The 18,818-nt window shown below is 50.2% G+C and overlaps 1 long non-coding RNA gene across 4 annotated transcripts; it reads right to left on the bottom strand.

Moving 5' to 3' along the window:
• Nucleotides 1-5,669: 5,669 nt before the first annotated feature.
• Nucleotides 5,670-18,808, bottom strand: LOC119951265. 4 transcript variants are annotated; one of them, XR_005457562.1, is made up of 2 exons: nt 18,658-18,808; nt 5,670-7,193 (listed from the first exon to the last, which is right to left on the bottom strand). It is a non-coding gene; the product is annotated as an uncharacterized LOC119951265 (long non-coding RNA). The 4 variants fall into 4 exon arrangements; XR_005457564.1 differs by lacking the exon at nt 18,658-18,808 and adding an exon at nt 10,105-10,157; XR_005457565.1 differs by lacking the exon at nt 18,658-18,808 and adding an exon at nt 8,067-8,342.
• Between the last annotated feature and the right edge of the window lie 10 nt (nt 18,809-18,818).

Here is an 18,818-nt window from a genome sequence, read left to right as displayed (position 1 = left end):
AGAAATCTGAAGGCAAATTAACCTCAACAGAGAAAAGAAAATCTGTCAAAATTCTCTAGATTCTGAATGGAGTAGGCCATTCAGCCCCTCCAGCCTGCTCCACCATTCAATAAGTTCCCGGCTGATCTAATTGTCATCTCAACTTCACACAGGCCCCTTAGAAAATAAATTTGGGAGATAGTTATGGGAAATAAGGAAATGGCAAAGGAGTTAAATAGATATTTTACATCAGTGTTGATTATTCAATTAATGCTAAACAATATGGGGAGGAATTAAATATCACTACCAGAGATGTGGTAAGAACAAAAAAAGTACAGCACAAGAACAGGCCCTTCGGCCCTCCAACCCTCAGCACAGATCATGATGCCCTAACTTTAAAACAAACCTTCTGCCCTTACTCGGTCCGTATCCCTCTACTTCCTCCCGATTCATGGACCCATCCAGATGCCTCTTAAATGTTGCTAATGTGCTGCTTCCACCACATCCTCTGGCAGCGCGTTCCAGGCACCCACCAGTCTCTGTGTGAGAAACTTACTGCGCACATCTCCCTTAAACTTTCCCCCTCTCACCTTGAACCTGAGCCCCCTTGGAATTGACACTTCACCATTGGAAAAGCCTCTGACTATCCAACCTGTCTATGCCTCTCATAATTTTGTCGACTGATGAAGGCAAGCATGCCATATGCCTTCTGAATCACCTTGGCCACCTGTGTTGCCACATTTAGGGAACTGTGGACCTGCACGCCCAGATCCCTCTGTATGTTAATGTTCTATGGGTTCTGCCATTTACAGTATAATTCATACCTAGATTTGAACCTCCAAAATGCAGCACCTTGCATTATCCAGATTAAACTCCATCTGTCATTGCTGTGCCCAAGTCTCCAATCTATCTACATCCTGTTGTATCCCTCGGCAATCCTCAGCACTATCAGCAACTCTGCCAATCTTCAATTCCTCAAACTTACTGATCAGACTACCCACATTTTCTCCAGAGCATTTATATATGCTACAAACAACAGAGATCCCAGCACTGACCCATGCGGAACACCACTAGCTACAGATCTCCATTCTGAAAAACACCCTTCCATCGCGACTCTCTGTTTCTATAACCAAGCCAGTTCTGTATCCATCTAGCCAGCCCACCCTGAATCCCATGTGATTTTAGTTTTGTACCAGTCTGCCATGTGGGACCTTGTCAAATGCCTACTAAAGTCCATATAAACTGGATTCACAACCATCCCCGCATCAAATTACTTTGTCACTTCTTCAAAAAACTCAATTAAGTTGTTTTTTAAGACATGACTTTCCCCCGTACAAAACATGCTGCCTGTCACTAACTAGTCCAATTTCTTCCAAATGTGCATATATTCTATTCCTCAGTATCTTTTCCAAAAGCTTCCTCACCACGGATGTCAGGCTCACCAGTCTATAATTTTCTTAAAGAAGGGAACAGCATTGGCTATTCTCCAGTCATCTGGAACCTCCCTGTGGTTAAAGAGGATGTGAAGATATCTGTTAAGGCCCCAAGCATTTCTCCCCTTGCCTCCCGCAGTAACCTGGGATAGATCCCATCCGGCCCTGGGGACTTGTCTACCTTAATGCAATTTAGGATACTCAATAATTTCTCCTTTGATATATTGACGTTCTCAAGAGCTGTCACACACCGATCCCTGACCTCAACATCCATCATGTCCTTCTCCCTGGTGAATACCAATACAAAATACTCCTTAAGGATTTCACCCACTTCCTGGGGGTCCACGCATAGCTTTCCTCCATTGTCCTTGAGTGGGCCTACTCTTTCTCATGCTAACATCTTGCTCCTAATATATGCATAAAAAGTAATGGGATTCTCCTTAACCAGGTTTGCTAAAGACATTCCATGGCCCCTTTTAGCTCTCCTAATTCCACGTTTAAGTTCCTTCCTACTTTCACTGTACTTCAAGTGCTTCGTCAGTTTTTAGATGACTAGACCTCTTGACTTATATGCTTCTTTTTCCCTTTTGACTAAGCCACAATTTCCCTTGCCATCCATGGTTCCCAAATCCTGCCATTTCTATCCTTTATTTTTGTGGTGACATGCCTCTCCTGCACTTCAATCAACTAGCCTGTCAAAGCCTTCCACATGTCAGATGTAGATGACCCTCAAATAGCTGCTCCCAATCCACATTGCCCAGTTCCTGTCTAATTTGGATGTAATTGGTCCTTGCTCAATGAAGCACCACTCGCTCCTTCGTAAAGTTGTTCTTTGCATCACCCCAACCATCTCTAATTAAGCAATACAATTCTGTACCATACACACATTTGTAGTCCAGTAATATCGACATATACATGGCTCGCAGCTGCATTAAGATTTTCAGGTCCCTGTTCTCAGGACGGGACACAGCGAACATGAATTTGTTGACCAAGGTGAATTCAGAAAATGAGGGGGTGTATATTAGGTAGAACAGAGTGAGAATGGAAGGAGAGTGTGTGGGATGGAGATATGCAGCTTTTGGGGAATGAGAGAGGAAAGAATGTTCAATACAAATGAGAATTGTCTGTTGTGAATTTCTATTCTGTGCTGACACTGCCTTCAAAATATTCAAGGACTCTGCTTCCACTGCCCTTTGAAGAAGAGAGTTCCAACGAATCACGACCTTCTGAGAGAAAAATGTTCTCCGCCTTAAATGAGCAAGTTATTACTTTTAAAGTGACTCCAATTTCTAGATTCTCCCACAAGAGGAAACATCCTTTCCACATCTACCCTGTCAAGGCCCCTCAGGATCTTATACGGTTCAATCAAGTCACCTAAACTCCATCGGACACAGGCCCAGCCTGTCCAATCATTCCTCATAAGACCAGCCTCCAATTCCTGGTATGAGTCCAGTAAACCTTCTCTGAACTGCTTCCAACACATTGACTTCATTCCTTAAATGAGAGCAATACTGTACACAGTGCTCCAGATGTGGTCTCACCAATGTCCTGTATAACTGAAGCATAACGTCCCTACTTTTGTATTCAATTCCCCTCACAATAAACAATAACATTCTCTTAGCTTTCCTAATTACTTGCTGTACCTGTATACTCACCTTTTGTGATTCATGCTCTTGGGCACCCAGATCCTTCTGAGTCTCAGAGCTCTGCAATCTCTCACGATTTAGATTTATTTATTTATTAATTTTTATAAATTTAGAGTACCCAATTAATTTTTACCAATTAAGGGGCAACATAGCGTGGCCAATCCACCTAGCCTGCACATCTTTGGGTTGTGGGGGCAATACTCACGTAGACACCGGGAGAATGTGCAAACTCCACACGGACAGTGACCCAGAGCCGGGAGCGAACCTGGGACCTCGGTGCCGTGAGGCAGCAGGGCTAACCCACTGCGCTGCCCCTCTCACCATTTAGATAATAAGCTTTTTTATTCTTCTGGCCAAAATGGACAGTTACACATTTTCCCACGTTATTCTCCATTTGGCAGATCTTATTCCACTCATTTAACATGTAAACGTTTTAACCTCCTTATATTCACTTCACAATTTGCTTTCCTGACTATTTTTGATCATTGGAACATAGGAGCAGGAGTTGTCCATTCATCCCATCGAGCCTGCTCCACCATTCAATACGATCATGGCTGATCATCCACTTCAAGGTCTTTTCCCCATATCCCTTTGTTATTGGGATTTAGAAATCTGTCAGTCTCTGTTTTAAACACACTCAATGACTGAACTTCCACAGCCTCTGGTGTAGAGAATTCCAAAGATTCACAACTTGTGGATCTCTGCAGATCAAACATTGCCCTGATCTATCCCCATATCCCTGTCAGTTTATTTCCCTCAAAAGCCATCCAATTTCCTTTTGGAAACATTCCATCATCTCCGCTTCTAGCCCCCTCGTAGGAAGTGGCTTCCAGGTTTTTCACACTTTCTTCAAATGCAAATGAGTCTCAGAAAGAGGCCATCCTGCCCATCATTCCCATGCTAGCTCTTTGAGTGAACTATCTGACTAGTTCCATCGGCCTGGTAAGTTTCTTTTCCCACAGAATCTGTCCAGTTCCCTTTTGAAAGTTGCTGTTGAATTTCCTTCCTGCACCTTTGTCAGACAGTGAATCCCAACAGCTTGTTCTGTTTTAAATCTAATCATTTCACAATACGCTGTGTTTGGATTTTCACAGGGGATTAGAAATGGAGAGAAAGACATGGTTGTTGCACAAAATCAAGACTCAGTCTTTATGAGTGATCTTCATGAATGGGCAGAGTGTGAAATACCCAGGTTTGTGGTGCCAAGGTGCCAGTCTGGCAGTGCCAAGATGCACACGTTCCAGGGGCTGGGCCGGGGGGGGGGGCACCCTGCCCTATCCCTGACCACTCAGGTGGTGACCTCCAGTGGCCTGGGAACCCCTCAGGTACTGTGACGCCAGGCCCATGTCTGTGTGGGCTAATACTAATCTGCGTCCATGTGACCTACTGGGGAGTCGCTTCAATCAAGGGAGGCCTTTAGATAGGGGGTCCTTCCCGTTAATGGGATGGAGATTGGCCTTAATCCAGCCAATGGGAATAGGCCGGTTAGATCAGAAACCGATTGGCGCTTGGTGCAGTGCCCGATTTCAGACTCTCCTGTGATGTAACTGCCGCACTTGGATTCCCGCCTTGCGCATCGTGGCCATTAGATCGTGCCCCGATTTTCATTTGCTGTAAAAATGTAAAAGCTTAATTGCTGTGTCTGTAAAGAATGCAATGAGGATAAATGTACTGGCAAGAGAGACCTTCAAGCTCTGATTAGCCTCAACATTTGAAACTGTATGAATAAGGGATTGTATAGAATCAGATAAAGGGATAGTATTAAACAGTTGTATTGTATTTCTGTCTGAGATAATGAGAGAAGGTGGTGTCAGTAATTGGGGATCAAATTAAATTAATCCAATGATCAAACTGATAATTGTCATGTGACAACAGGGCCAACTCTGACATGAGGTAATGGTCACTTTGGGGATAAAAGTAGACGTTCTGAAGGTCTTCCTTGCTGGCCAAGTACTGAAGATTCCCGAGGCCGAGTTCCAAGGAAATTACTGTCAAAGAAGGAGCCAGACTCCCGAGGCTGAATACCACAAGAATTACTGTCAAAGAAGGAGCCAGAGAGGGTTACACTTCCACAGACTGATCACCCACATGAAGTTGTAAAAGTCAATGTCTCAGTTGTTCAATAAACCTTTTTCATTTAATAAACGTATTTGTAAATTTACTATCCCGAAAATTCTGCCTTTGCCTTAATTGGTTAAAGTCTTGTCTGAACCAAAGTGAATTTATTGAATGGTAAATTGGGGGTGGCTGAAATCAATAAAGTTCCACATAACAAGATCAGATAACAGAAGTCTTCAATTTAAAAACTCTGCCCATCGTGCCCCTGCTATCTCTTTGAAAGGTCTCTCTGATTCATTCAACTCCTCTGCTCTTTCCCACAGCCCTGCAAATTCTTCCCTTTCAAGTATTTACCCTTTGGAAAGATTCAATTGAATCAGCTTTCAAGCAGATCAGAATAACTGTCAAAAAATAAAATAAAATCACATCTCCTCTGGCTCCTTTTGCAATAACCTCAGAGGGACTCACTTTCTGTTAATGAGCCTGTCAACCCCTCTCACCCACTTTCCCTGAAGTGCATCAATCTAATCATGAAAAATCCAGAAAAATTGAATATTTTCACTGATAAAAGTTTATTAATGAAACAAAACATGGTTAAAAAAACACAAAATGACTTGACGATCAAAGACAACCAGAGTAAAAGGATGTTCACAATATTCTGGCTTGTTGCCATTAGAATTCACCACCTTGCTCTCAGGCTCACATTTCTGTCCTCGGCCTGCTGCAATGTTCCGGAGAAGCCCAACACAAGCTGGACAAACAGCCCCTCATCTTCCCATGAGGCACTTTACAGCCTTCTGGACTCAATATTGAGTTCAACAACTTCACACCCTGAACTCTCTCCTTCATTTTGATTTGCTTTTTTGCCGAGTGCCAGTCTGCATCTTGTTTTCATGTTTTTTTGCTTCCAGACAGAGCTGTCCTTTACTCTGCCATTAACACTGACTCTGGACCAATGCTTTGTTTCTTTACTACAACCATTACCTCTCCCTTTGCCTTTTGTTCCAGGACATTTTTGTCATTTAATCTCACCCACCCTCTAACCAACCCCTGACTTTCTCTTTTGTTCTTTCTGACCCTCCCCCCTTTCTCACCATCACATTTCTCCCTCTCTTTAGTTCCAAAGTAGAGTTACATTGGACGATAAACGTCTGTTTCTCTCACCACAGATGCTGCCAGACCTTTTTCCAATTCTGTCTTTTTTAGATCTGCCTGAAATCAGGAAAAGACACTACTTATTTTGAAAGTTAGAATAAATGTACTTATCAGTTTTGTGGATCATATCAGTGGAAATGTGCTCTCCCAGGCTCAAAGAGCATCATCCCACTGGAAGCAAAGTGGTGAGACCGGCCAGTCCAGCAGTAAGAAACCCTCCAATTCTCCCACTTCACCAGTGGCAGAATGAACATGGTTCAGTCCTGGATGTGATTAACAGCAGCTAAAGGAATAGAATCCAAACTCTGTCATCACGAGTGAACTCACTGGTGTCTCAGCAGATGGGATGACCGAGAGAATCCCTTTCCTCACACTGTGCAGGTGAATGGCCTCGCCCCAGTGTGAACTCGCTGGTGTGTCCGCAGGTTGGATGAATCACTGAATCCCTTCCCACACAGAGAGCAGGTAAATAGCCTCTCTCCAGTGTGACAGCGTCAATGAATTTCCAGCTCAGATGGTGACCTGAATCCCTTCCTACAGTCCCCACATTTCCACCGTTTCTCCATGGTGCGGGTGTGCTTGTGAGGCTCCAGGTTTGACAAAAGTTGAAACCTCGTCCACACACAGAACACGTTTACGATCTCTCACCGCTGTGAGTGCTGCAATGTTGTTTTCAGGCTTGTAACTGGTTAAAGCTCTTTCCACAGTCAGTGCTCTGGAACACTCTGACTCGGGTGTGTGTGTGTCTCGGTGCTTTTCGAGTCACAACGATGTTCAAAATCTTTTCCCACAGACTAAAAATTATCTTTCTAGATTCACATCTCGATGATATTCAGATCCTGATGAATGGAGAGACTCTGTTAAATCTTGGTGTGAGGTCTGATTTGCATTTCCCATCTGTAAATCCTCCCCTTGTAATATCCTGGAAAATGAGTTTACAAAAATCATCGCTGTCAGTGACAGATAGAAATTCAGATGGGACAATTCTCGTTTCTATGGAATATTTTTTTCCTCCTTTTCCCTTAACGTTGTAAATCTCTGTCTCGCACACTCGCCCTCCTCCCTGGGCTGAAATGCAAACCCATCTGACCATCTGCACCATTTCTTTCCTCCACTTTCAGTTTTCACCTTCCCTCTCCCTGGATTCAGTTCTCCAGCTCCTGTCTGCAGACTGACAAAATCAATGAGTCTAATTGAGAGGTTGGGGCCTCCAGCGAGTGTTTGTAAATCCTCCCCGCCCACCTCCCAGGGTTTCCTTTCTTCCCAGAGATCAGAATCCTCATTGAGTCCAGAGTGGAACCTCTGATTTATTGTCCTCCCCTCCCCCACCCGGAACAATGGGGATAGGGGGCGGGGCTGGAGGACTGCGACAGGCACCTGGTCCTCCAACCAATCAGAGTAAATAGGGGTGGGGCCTATTCTCGCTGTTTGATCCCCTCAATCCTCCACTCACTTAACCATGATGTGGAGATGCCGGCGTTGGACTGGGGTGAGCACAGTACGAAGTCTTACAACACCAGGTTAAAGTCCAACAGGTTTGTTTCAAACACGAGCTTTCGGAGCGCAGCTCCTTCCTCAGGTGAATAGATTTGTCACCATTCACCTGAGGAAGGAGCTGCGCTCCAAAAGCTCGTGTTTGAAAGAAACCTGTTGGACTTTAACTTGGTGTTGTAAGACTTCTTACTGTGCTCACTTAACCAAGATGGCGGCCGTTAACTTGGGCCAGGTTTCAGGAGGGAGAAATTCCGAAGATGTGAACCAGGGAGCTGACAATTTTCAATAGGGCTTTGCTGACCATAAATTTTTTTCCAAACCTTCCCACCACCTCCTTAGTTTCCCTCGTCTTCTGTCGGATGAACAGGTAAACAGTTCGACAACTGCGCTTGCGTGCTGGTGTCCCAGCCCGGGGAAGCTGCGCATGTGCAGTGTCCCCCTCCCGCGCTTCATGCTGAGGACGTGACCAATGGGAATACTTGGCGGACCGGAAGGAGTCTGCACCTCCAGCCAATCAGAACACGGGCTTGTGTGACTAAAGATTGAGCTTAACGCAGACTGAAACCTCCTCCTGTCTCCAACATCTGGGAGTAAAACACTTTCTTTTCTCCCCCTTTCCACTTCTTTTCTCATTCTCACCTTCAATTGGTCACTTGCAGCAACTGAAGGGAAAGGAAGTGAATCCAGGGAGGGTGCAGACTCTAGAAAGCTTGGCCCAGGTCTCTCTCTCTCTCAAAGACATTGACATCCTTTGCTCCCTCAGCTTGACACATTTATTTGTCTGGCTTAAAGGATCGTCTCTTTCCTAATGTTCACATTAAAGGGCTGGTTTGAGATGGCTGACATTTAAGGGGACACTAAATTAATATTGAACGGAGAAATATCTAGTGTTGTCATATGGTACAGATTAGATATATAATTTATGGTTATGTAAAGTACATTTATTATTATTTTTAGTTGTATATTGTATTTCCAGTCAAAGAGTCAAGATGGCACAGAAGCTGTCCATTGGACAACTTGAATCCATGCCGACTCTCTGTCAAGCAATTCTGTAATTCTCAGCATGCCTTCCTGTAACCCAGCAGTATCCATCCAATTTCCTTCACAAATTATCGTACTCGATTAACCTCATAGGCAACAAGTTCAATATTCTGATCAATCTACTCCGTCCATGAAACACGTTTCAGTCCCAGCCTGCATGTGTGTCCAGGACAGGAAGGAGTGAGCATAGATTTGTCAACCAGCCTCAATCAGCACCTTCAGGAGAATTGGGAGGGTGAATATTAGATACAGCAGAGTGAGAATGGAGTGAGAGTTTATGGGATGGAGATTTACAGATTTTGGGGAGTAAAAGAGGAACGAATGTTCCATAGAAACTAGAATTGTCTGTTCTGAATTTCTATCCTGTACTGACAGTGGTGTCTTTTGTAAATTCCTTTTCCAGGATATTCGAAGATGTGGAATTATAGACGGAAATTTCAAACCAAACATTCTATCAAAATCTGATAGTCACTCGATTCCACGGGTCTGGAATATTGCCAGTCTTTGAAACTAGAAGGAGAAATGTTTCTCTATTCGGTCTGTTTCAAAAGATTGTAAATACAAGTATGACTGGAAAAGCACCGAGATAATTGATATTTTTGAGAAATAAAATCATAGCTTTAGTCAGAATGGAGTGGGGAACTTGGCCTTTAATCCAGGCTGAAAAAAAATCCACCTTTATCCACTGCAAAGGAGATTTACCAGGATGTTGCCTGGAATGGGGAGTAGGTCTGAGGAAAGGTTGAGGGTGCTCGGCCTTTACTCATTAGAACGGAGAAGGATGAGGGGCGACTTGATAGAAGTTTATAAGATGATCAGGGGAATAGATAGACAGTCAGAGACTTTGTCCCTGGGTGGAACAAACCATTACAAGGGGACATAAATTTAAGGTGAATGGTGGAAGATATAGGGGGATGTCAGAGGTAAGTTCTTTACCCAGAGACTAGTGGGAGCATGGAATGCACTGCCTGTGGAAGTAGTTGAGTCGGAAACATTGGGGACCTTCAAGCGGCTGTTGGATAGGTACATGGATTATTATAGAATGAGGGGGTGTAGATTAATTTGTTCTTAATCTAGGACAAAAGTTCAGCACAACATCGTGGGCTGAAGGGCCTGTTCTGTGCTGTATTTTTCTATGTTCTATATGTTCTATATACACACACCCGAGTGAGAGTGTTCCAGAGCAGTGACTGTGGAAAGAGCTTTAACCAGTTACACAGCCTGAAAAAAACATCATACCATTCACAGCGGGGGGAGGCTGTACATGTCCTGTGTGAGAGTTCAACTGATTGTCTAACCTGGAGAGACAGCAGAACATCCAGCACCTTAGCGAAATGGTGGAAATGTGGAGACTGGGAAGAGATTCAGGTACCCATCTCATCTGGAAATTCGACACATTCACACTCGGAGTGAGACCATTCACTTGCTCTGGGAAGGGCTTCAGTGGATCACCCACCTACAGAAACACCAGCGAATCCACATTAGGGAGAGACCATTCACCTGCTCTGACTGTGGGAATGGATTTAGTACTTCATTCATTCCAAATGATGAAACACCAACAAGTTCACACCGTGGAGACACCGCTGAACTGCTCTGCAGATGGGAAGGGATTTACTAAGTTACCCAACCTGCTGAGCCACGTCACAAACACTTAGGAGAGACCCTTTAAATGCTCTGACTGGGAGTGGCTTCAAGTGGTTTTAGGGACTGATGGAGCACCAGCGCATTCACACTGAGGAGAGACCGTTCATCTGCTCTCACTGCACAAAGAGGTTTAGAATGTCATTCGTCCTGCAGAGACACCAGCGAGTTCACACTGGGAAGAGACATTCACCTGCACTGTGTGTGCGAAGGGATTCAGCTAGTTAGGCCATCTGGGGAGACACCAGCGAGTTCATACGCAGTGCGGCGCATTTTTTATATGGTAAAAAGGCCACTCAGGGGCTTTGAGTCCCTCCACATTAATAAAATCCATCTCCGGGCTACTAGGGAGGCAAAGGCCGGACTTCCGGTTGCGGCTATGACCAGCTAAGTCGCACGTTTGGCTGCTCCTGCTGCAAAGGTGTTTTCGGGCCGATTGGAGGGCCCCAACGGCGCTGTAAGGACAAATCCCGGTGGGGGAAGGCTCCCTGAAGAGAACCAGACCAACTTTATGGTCGGTACCCGGAGTGGGGTGGTAAAGAAAGCAACAGCAGCTCCCAAAAAAAAGCGGGGGAAGAAGACCAAAATGGCGGCCGGTGGCGCATCCGAGGAATGGAGGAAATGGGCGGAGGAGCAGCAGGCCGCTCTCCTGCGCTTCTTTACGGAGCTGAAAATGGAGCTCTTGGAGTCAATGAATGCGACGACCACCAGGCTGATGGGAGCCCAGGCGACCCAAGAGGCGTCGATTCGGGAGCTGCAACAGGAGATGACTGTGAGGGAGGAGGAGGCCACGGTCCTCGTGGGAAAGGTAGAGGTGCACGAGGCACTCCACCTGAAATGGCAGAGCCGTTTTGAGGAGCTGGATACCCGAATGAGGCGGAAGAACCTGAGGATCTTGGGCCTGGCAGAAGGCCTGGAGGGGTCAGACCTCCCGGGATATGTAGCAGAAATGCTGAGCTCCCTGATGGGGGCAGGGGCCGTCCCTTCGCCCCTGGAGCTGGAAGAGGCCTACAGGGTCATGGCTAGGAGGCCAAGAGCAAATGAGCCCCCGAGGGCGGTGCTGGTGCGGTTCCAGCGACTCAGCGATCGTGAGAGAGTGCTGGAGTGGGCCAAGAGGGAAAGGAGCAGCAAGTGGGAGAATTCGACGGTGAGGGTCTACCAGGACTGGAGTGCGGAGGTGGCAAAGCGGCGGGCCCGGTACAACCGGACGAAGGCGGTGCTACATGCAAAACGGATCAGGTTCGGAATGCTGCAGCCAGCGCGCTTGTGGGTCACCTACAGGAACCAACACCACTATTTTGAGTCCCCAGAGGAGGCGTGGGCCTTTGTACAGGAAGAGAAACTGGACTCGAATTAGACCCAGGGGATACTTGGCGGCCGTAGCCGCTCGGGTACTTTCAGCTGAATTCTTTGTTTGGATTTTGAACTCTTGCTGTGGTTTTTCTTCTGATGTTTTTTCCCCCTTTGCCAACTTCCCTTAGTTATTGTTATTGTGGTTATTCATGGTTATTTATGGTTATTTATGCTGTTTGGTAGAGGGCGACTGTTAAGTACATTGTTATTTGTTATTTATCTGTTATTTATAATGTTAAGTTGGGGAGGTGGGACGGGGGGGAGAGCAGATCGGGGATATGGGCTCCTAGGGGGGGTTCTTTACAGGCATGGACGGGGACGGGGGTGGAACTGAAGATGGTGGGGTGGGGTGTGGCAGGGCGAAAGCGCGGGCTTTCCTCTGTTTTCCCGCGCGCGGGGCAGAGGAGGGGGGAGGGGAGGAGTGCGGGGCGTGGCTAGCAATGGCGACCTTTCCCGCGCTGGAGCGGGGCCAGGGAGGAGTGGCAAGGGGGGGGAGGCCCCCCCCCCCGAGCCGGGGGGAGTCGGAGTGTGGCAGGAGCAGCCGGGTCAGCGTGAACCAGCTGACTTACGGGAGTACGATGGAGGGTACATCGCGGCTAGGAGGGGTCCTAGCCTGGGGGGGGGGGGGGAGGGGGGTTAGGGAGGGACACCGGGTTGCTGCTGAAAAGACCAGAAACGGGAAGTGGAGGACTGGAGAGGTGGGGGGAGGGGGACATCGTCATGGGGAGCGGGTCAGAAGGGGAGGGTCGACCCGGGGCGAGCAGGGAACAGGACATGGCTAATCGGCAGGGGAAGGGGGCGGGTCGTCCCGCGACCCGGCTGATCACTTGGAACGTGAGGGGGTTGAATGGGCCGGTCAAGAGATCAAGGGTATTCTCACACCTGAAGGGACTGAAGGCTGATGTAGCAATGTTACAGGAGACCCATTTGAAGGTAGTGGACCAGGTTCGCCTGAGAAGGGGGTGGGTGGGACAGGTGTTCCACTCTGGATTGGACGCAAAGAACCGGGGGGGTGGCGATTCTGGTGGGAAAGAGGGTGTCGTTCGTGGCGGAGGAGGTGGTGGCGGATAAGGAGGGTAGGTATGTGATGGTGAAGGGTAAGCTGCAGGGGGAGAAAGTGGTGATGGTCAACGTATATGCCCCGAACTGGGATGACGCGGGTTTTATGAGGCGCCTATTGGGCCTCATTCCGGGACTGGAGGCAGGGGGCTTGATCATGGGGGGGGACTTTAACACAGTGCTGGACCCCGGGCTAGACAGATCGAGCTCAAGGACCAATAGGAGGCCGGCAGCGGCAGAAGTGCTGAGGGGGTACATGGAGCAGATGGGAGGAGTAGACCCATGGAGGTTTGGTAGGCCGAGGGCGAGGGAGTATTCCTTTTTCTCCCACGTCCATAGAGTGTACTCCAGAATCGATTTCTTCGTGTTGAGCAGGGGGCTGATCCCGAGGGTACGGGAAGCTGAGTACTCGGCCATTGCGATCTCTGATCATGCACCGCATTGGGTGGATGTGGAAATGGGGGAGGCGCGGGACCAGCGCCCGCTGTGGCGGCTGGATGTGGGGCTGTTAGCAGACGACGAGGTGTGTAAAAGGGTCCGGAAGAGCATTGAGAGCTATCTGGACTTGAATGACACGGGTGAGGTGCAGGTGGGGATGGTCTGGGAGGCCCTGAAGGCAGTGATCAGGGGAGAGCTGATCTCCATAAGGGCGCACAGAGAAAGAAAGGAGAGGCAGGAGAGGGAGAGGCTGGTGGGGGAGCTATTGGAAGTGGATAGGAGATATGCGGAGGCACCAGAGGAGGGGCTGCTGGGAGAACGGCGCAGCCTGCAGGTCAAGTTCGACCTGCTGACCACCAGGAAGGCAGAGACGCAGTGGAGAAGGGCACAGGGCGCGGTCTATGAGTATGGGGAAAAGGCGAGCAGGATGCTGGCACACCAGCTTCGCAAACGAGATGCGGCTAGGGAGATTGGGGGAGTGAAGGAGAGGGGCGGGAAGGTAGTGCAGAAGGGGCAAGAAGTGAACGGGGTCTTCAGGGATTTTTACAAGGAGTTGTATCGGTCTGAGCCGCCGACGAGGAGAGGGGGAATGGAGGACTTCCTAAACAAATTGAGGTTCCCAAGGGTCCAGGAGGGGCTGGTAGAAGGGCTGGGGGCGCCAATAGGGCTAGAGGAGCTAGTCAAGGGAATAGGTCAGATGCAAGCGGGGAAGGCGCCGGGGCCAGATGGGTTCCCGGTGGAATTCTATAAGAAAAATGTGGACTTGGTGGGACCGGTACTGGTACGAGCCTTTAATGAGGCGCGAGAGGGGGGGGTTCTGCCCCCGACAATGTCGCAGGCTCTGATCTCCCTGATATTGAAGCGGGATAAAGACCCCGTGCAGTGCGGGTCCTACAGGCCTATCTCGCTTCTGAACGTGGATGCCAAGTTGCTGGCAAAGATCCTGGCAGCTAGAATAGAGGATTGTGTGCCAGGGGTAATCCATGAGGACCAGACGGGGTTCGTGAAGGGGCGGCAGCTCAACACGAACGTGCGGAGACTGCTGAATGTAATTATGATGCCGGCAGTGGAGGGGGAGGCTGAGATAGTGGTAGCGCTGGACGCGGAGAAGGCATTCGATAGGGTGGAGTGGGAGTACCTGTGGGAGACGTTGGAACGGTTTGGGTTTGGGGAAGGGTTTATTAAGTGGGTGAAGTTGCTCTACTCGGCCCCGACGGCGAGTGTAGTGACAAACGGGAGGAGGTCGGAGTATTTCGGGCTCCACCGGGGACCAGGCAGGGATGTCCCCTATCCCCCCTACTTTTCGCACTGGCGATTGAACCGTTGGCGATGGCACTGAGGGGTTCAGGGGGGTGGAGAGGACTGACTAGGGGAGGGGAGGAACATCGAGTATCGCTGTATGCGGATGATCTACTGCTGTACGTGGCAGACCCAGAAGGGGGAATGCCGGAGATAATGGAACTATTAGCAGAGTTTGGGGACTTTTCGGGGTACAAACTAAATTTGGGCAAAAGCGAGGTTTTTGTGATACACCCGGGGGACCAGGGAGAGGGTATTGGGAGACTCCCCTTCAAGCGAGCAGGAAAGAGCTTTAGGTACTTAGGGGTGCAGGTGGCAAGGAACTGGGGGACCCTCCACAAGTTGAACTTTTCCAGGCTGGTGGAACAGATGGAGGAGGAATTTAAGAGGTGGGACATGGTACCGTTGTCGCTGGCGGGGAGGGTGCAGTCAATCAAAATGACGGTCCTCCCAAGGTTCTTGTTTTTATTTCAGTGCTTGCCCATCTTCCTCCCTAGGGCCTTCTTCAAAAAGGTGACGAGTAGCATCATGAGCTACGTGTGGGCGCATGGCACCCCAAGGGTGAGGAGGGTCTTTTTGGAGCGGAGTAGGGACAGTGGAGGGCTGGCACTGCCCAATCTCTCGGGGTACTACTGGGCGGCAAATGTGTCAATGGTGCGCAAGTGGATGATGGAAGGGGAGGGGGCAGCTTGGAAACGAATGGAGAGGGCGTCCTGTGGCAACACAAGCCTGGGGGCCCTAGTAACGGCACCATGGCCGCTCCCCCCCACGAGGTACACCACGAGCCCGGTGGTGGCGGCCACCCTCAAGATATGGGGGCAGTGGAGGCGACATAGGGGGGAAATGGGAGGTCTGTTGGCGGCGCCAATAAGATGGAACCATAGATTCATCCCGGGGAACATCGACGGGGGATTTCAGAGCTGGTACAGGGTGGGCATACGGCAGCTGAAGGACCTGTTTATAGAGGGGAGGTTTGCGAGCCTGGGAGGGCTGGAGGAGAAGTTTGAGCTCCCCCCGGGAAACATGTTCAGATATTTACAAGTGAAGGCATTTGCTAGGCGGCAGGTGGAGGGGTTTCCCCTGCTCCCCAGTAAGGGGGCGAGTGATAGGGTGCTCTCGGGGGTCTGGGTCGGAGGGGGGAAGATATCAGACATCTACAAGATAATGCAGGAGGCGGAAGCAGCATCAGGGGAGGAGCTGAAAGCCAAGTGGGAAGGGGAGCTGGGAGAGCAGATAGAAGACGGGACGTGGGCGGATGCACTGGAGAAGGTCAACTCTTCCTCCTCGTGTGCGAGACTGAGCCTCATTCAATTTAAGGTGCTGCATAGAGCTCACATGACGGGGACAAGGATGAGCCGGTTCTTTGGGGGTGAGGACAGGTGTGTCAGATGTCTGGGAAGCCCAGCGAACCATGTGCATATGTTCTGGGCATGTCCGGTGCTGGAAGGGTTCTGGAAGGGGGTGGCAAGGACGGTGTCGAAGGTGGTGGGGTCCAGGGTCAAACCAGGATGGGGGCTTGCGATCTTTGGGGTCGGGGTAGAACCGGGGGTACAGGAGGCTAGGGAGGCCGGAATACTGGCCTTTGCGTCCCTAGTGGCTCGACGAAGGATATTAATTCAATGGAAGGACGCGAGGCCTCCAAGCGTTGAAACTTGGATTAACGATATGGCTAGCTATATTCAGCTAGAAAGGATCAAATTTGCCCTGAGAGGGTCGGTACAGGGATTCGCCAGGCGGGTGGCAACCTTTCCTTGACTTTTTAGATCAGAGATAGACGTTCGGGGTCGTGGCAGCAGCAACCCGGGGGGGGGGGGGGGAGGGGGGGGAGGGAGGGGGGGGAGGGAGGGGGGGGAGGGGAGGGGAGGGGGGGGAGGGGAGGGGAGGGGGGGGAGGGGAGGGGGGGGGCAGCAAGGGTCGTGGGGGGACATGCACGACTGTAACGCGGGCAAGTCTGCTCGCTGCTCATGTCTGAAACTGTAGGCTGCCTTGTTTGTTAAGGTTGCCTGGGGGGGGGGGGGGGGGGGGGGAGAGGACTGGTGCGCGCGAGAGGGCGGGCGAGGGAGGGACATTTGCCTAGAGGGATTGTGTTGTAAATAATTTAAAAATTAGTAGGGGTAAATGTTTGTATGGAAAAACTCTTTCAATAAAAATTATTTAAAAAAAAAAAAAAGGGAGGCAAAGGCCAAGGCGTCGGCCTCTTTTGCCCCCTGAATTCCCGGGTCTTCTGCCACTCCAAAGATCGCTACCTCCGCACTCGGCACCACCTGGTGTTAAGCACCTTGGACATTGCCCTCGTGAACCCCTGCCAGAACTCTCTCAACTCTGGGCATGCCCAAAACATGTGGACATGGTTTGCTGGGCTGCCCTTGCCTTTAATTCCAAAAAACGTGCTCATTCTCGCTGCCGTCATGTGTGCCCGGTGGACCACCTTAAATTGAATTAGACTGAGCCAGGCACATGATGAGGAGGAATTAACCCTGTCCAGGACCTCTGTCCACAGACCCGCTTCCAACTCCTCACCTAGCTCCTCCTCCCACTTGCCCTTTGAGCTCCTCCACCGGGGTTTCCTGTAGTTCCTGGTAGATATCCGACACCCTCCCTTCCTCCAACCAGGTGCCAGAGACCACCCTGACCCGTATCCTCAGTGACGGCAGCGTCGGAAAGGCCACCACCTGTTTTTTTCAGGAAGGATCGTACTTGCAGATATTTAAAGGCATTTCCTGGCGGCAGATTAAATTTGTCCTCTCGCGCCTTCAAACTGGGAAAGCTTCCTTTCATGAACAGATACCCCATCCTTCTCATGCCTGCCCTCTGCCGGCTCTGGAACCCACCATCCATCTTACCCGGGACAAACCTGTGGTTGTTACATATTAAGGTCCAGACCGATGCGCCCTCCACCTTCTTGTACCTCCTCCACTGTCCCCAGATCCTCAGTGTCACCACCACCACCGGACTTGTGGAGTAACGGGTCGGCGAGAACAGCCGTTATCAAAGCGGCCCACCCCACCTACTCACCCACTTAAAAAAGGCCTTAGGGCTGTTGTGAAGACCCAGAGCTTTGTTTTAGGCCCCACAAGGCTGAAGAACGCTGTCCGCCTGCCTTTCACCACCTGTGGCGGGTGTGGGGCAGCCTGGGACATTGCTTTAGGCCCCTCCTGGGCTGAAGAACGCTGCCCCGCTCTTCTGTTGCCCTGCAGCACCTTCCCTTGTGGCACCTGCTGTTGTGATGCCACATCCTTCCCCCCTCTCCCCACCCTTTCCCTGCTTTCCCTGCTACCCTGGTCTTACATACACGACCGGACCGTACCAGGGGTGGACATGGCCAATACCCCAGGGGCATCCTCCACTCTGCCGGGGGCAGGGCTGCCAAGAACCTATGCGGGGCGGCAGCCCCTAGACCCTCCGCTGCCCCCTCACCTTTCTGCCTACTACCATGGCAACTTGGGGTCAAATGTTATGCCCATCCCCACCATGACCAGCAAGGTGTGCACACGTGCAATGGCCGGGATCTTCGGCCCCTTGGCCATCGTAGCCGCCTCCAGGGTGTACGGCAAGGTTGTGTTTTTCCTGCGGGCCGAGCAGGCAGTACCATGTCTACCATGTCCTGGAAATGGGGCTCACGGTGGGCAGGACACACATGGTGGTGGACCCGCTGGAGGCCACTGCCGAACGTGTGGTTCTTTCAAACGTGCCGCCCTACCTCCCCACTGGGCTCCTCCTCCCCCATTTCAACCTACTGGGGAGGTCAGGTCAGGGGTGGCACCGCTGACACGTGGCCTGCGGGACCTCTCCCTCCGCCATGTATACCCCTTCCAACGTCAGGTTTTTGGCTGCCTGACCCGGGAGGAGGTCACGGAGGGAGGTTTCGTGGTCTCCCGCCAAGGGGAGGACTATAAAGTGTTTTGGTCTGCGGATGGCATGTGGTGCCATGCCCACAGAGGGCTGGGGCATATTCGCCAGAATTGCCCCACCCTAACGGCCGCCACCAACACCACCTCAGGGTCTCGGACAATAATAGTGGAGCTGGGGCCCAGAGGATAAACAGCAAAGGATTCACTCACTTTGAGAGTGGCAAACACAGTGTCTGTTGCAATAATAAGTCAGGCTGCAGTGAAGAAGTGAACACATCATTGAATCCAATGAAGGGCAGGATCTGCAGTTCCATATGATCCCACTCCCACCTCAGGCACAGGGGTGGGAGGTCAGAGGGCAGCAGGTGTGG

This window comes from Scyliorhinus canicula, chromosome 17 (assembly GCF_902713615.1).
Source record: "Scyliorhinus canicula chromosome 17, sScyCan1.1, whole genome shotgun sequence".
Lineage (NCBI taxonomy): Eukaryota > Metazoa > Chordata > Chondrichthyes > Carcharhiniformes > Scyliorhinidae > Scyliorhinus > Scyliorhinus canicula.
This window is presented reverse-complemented; position numbering and strand designations above follow the sequence as displayed.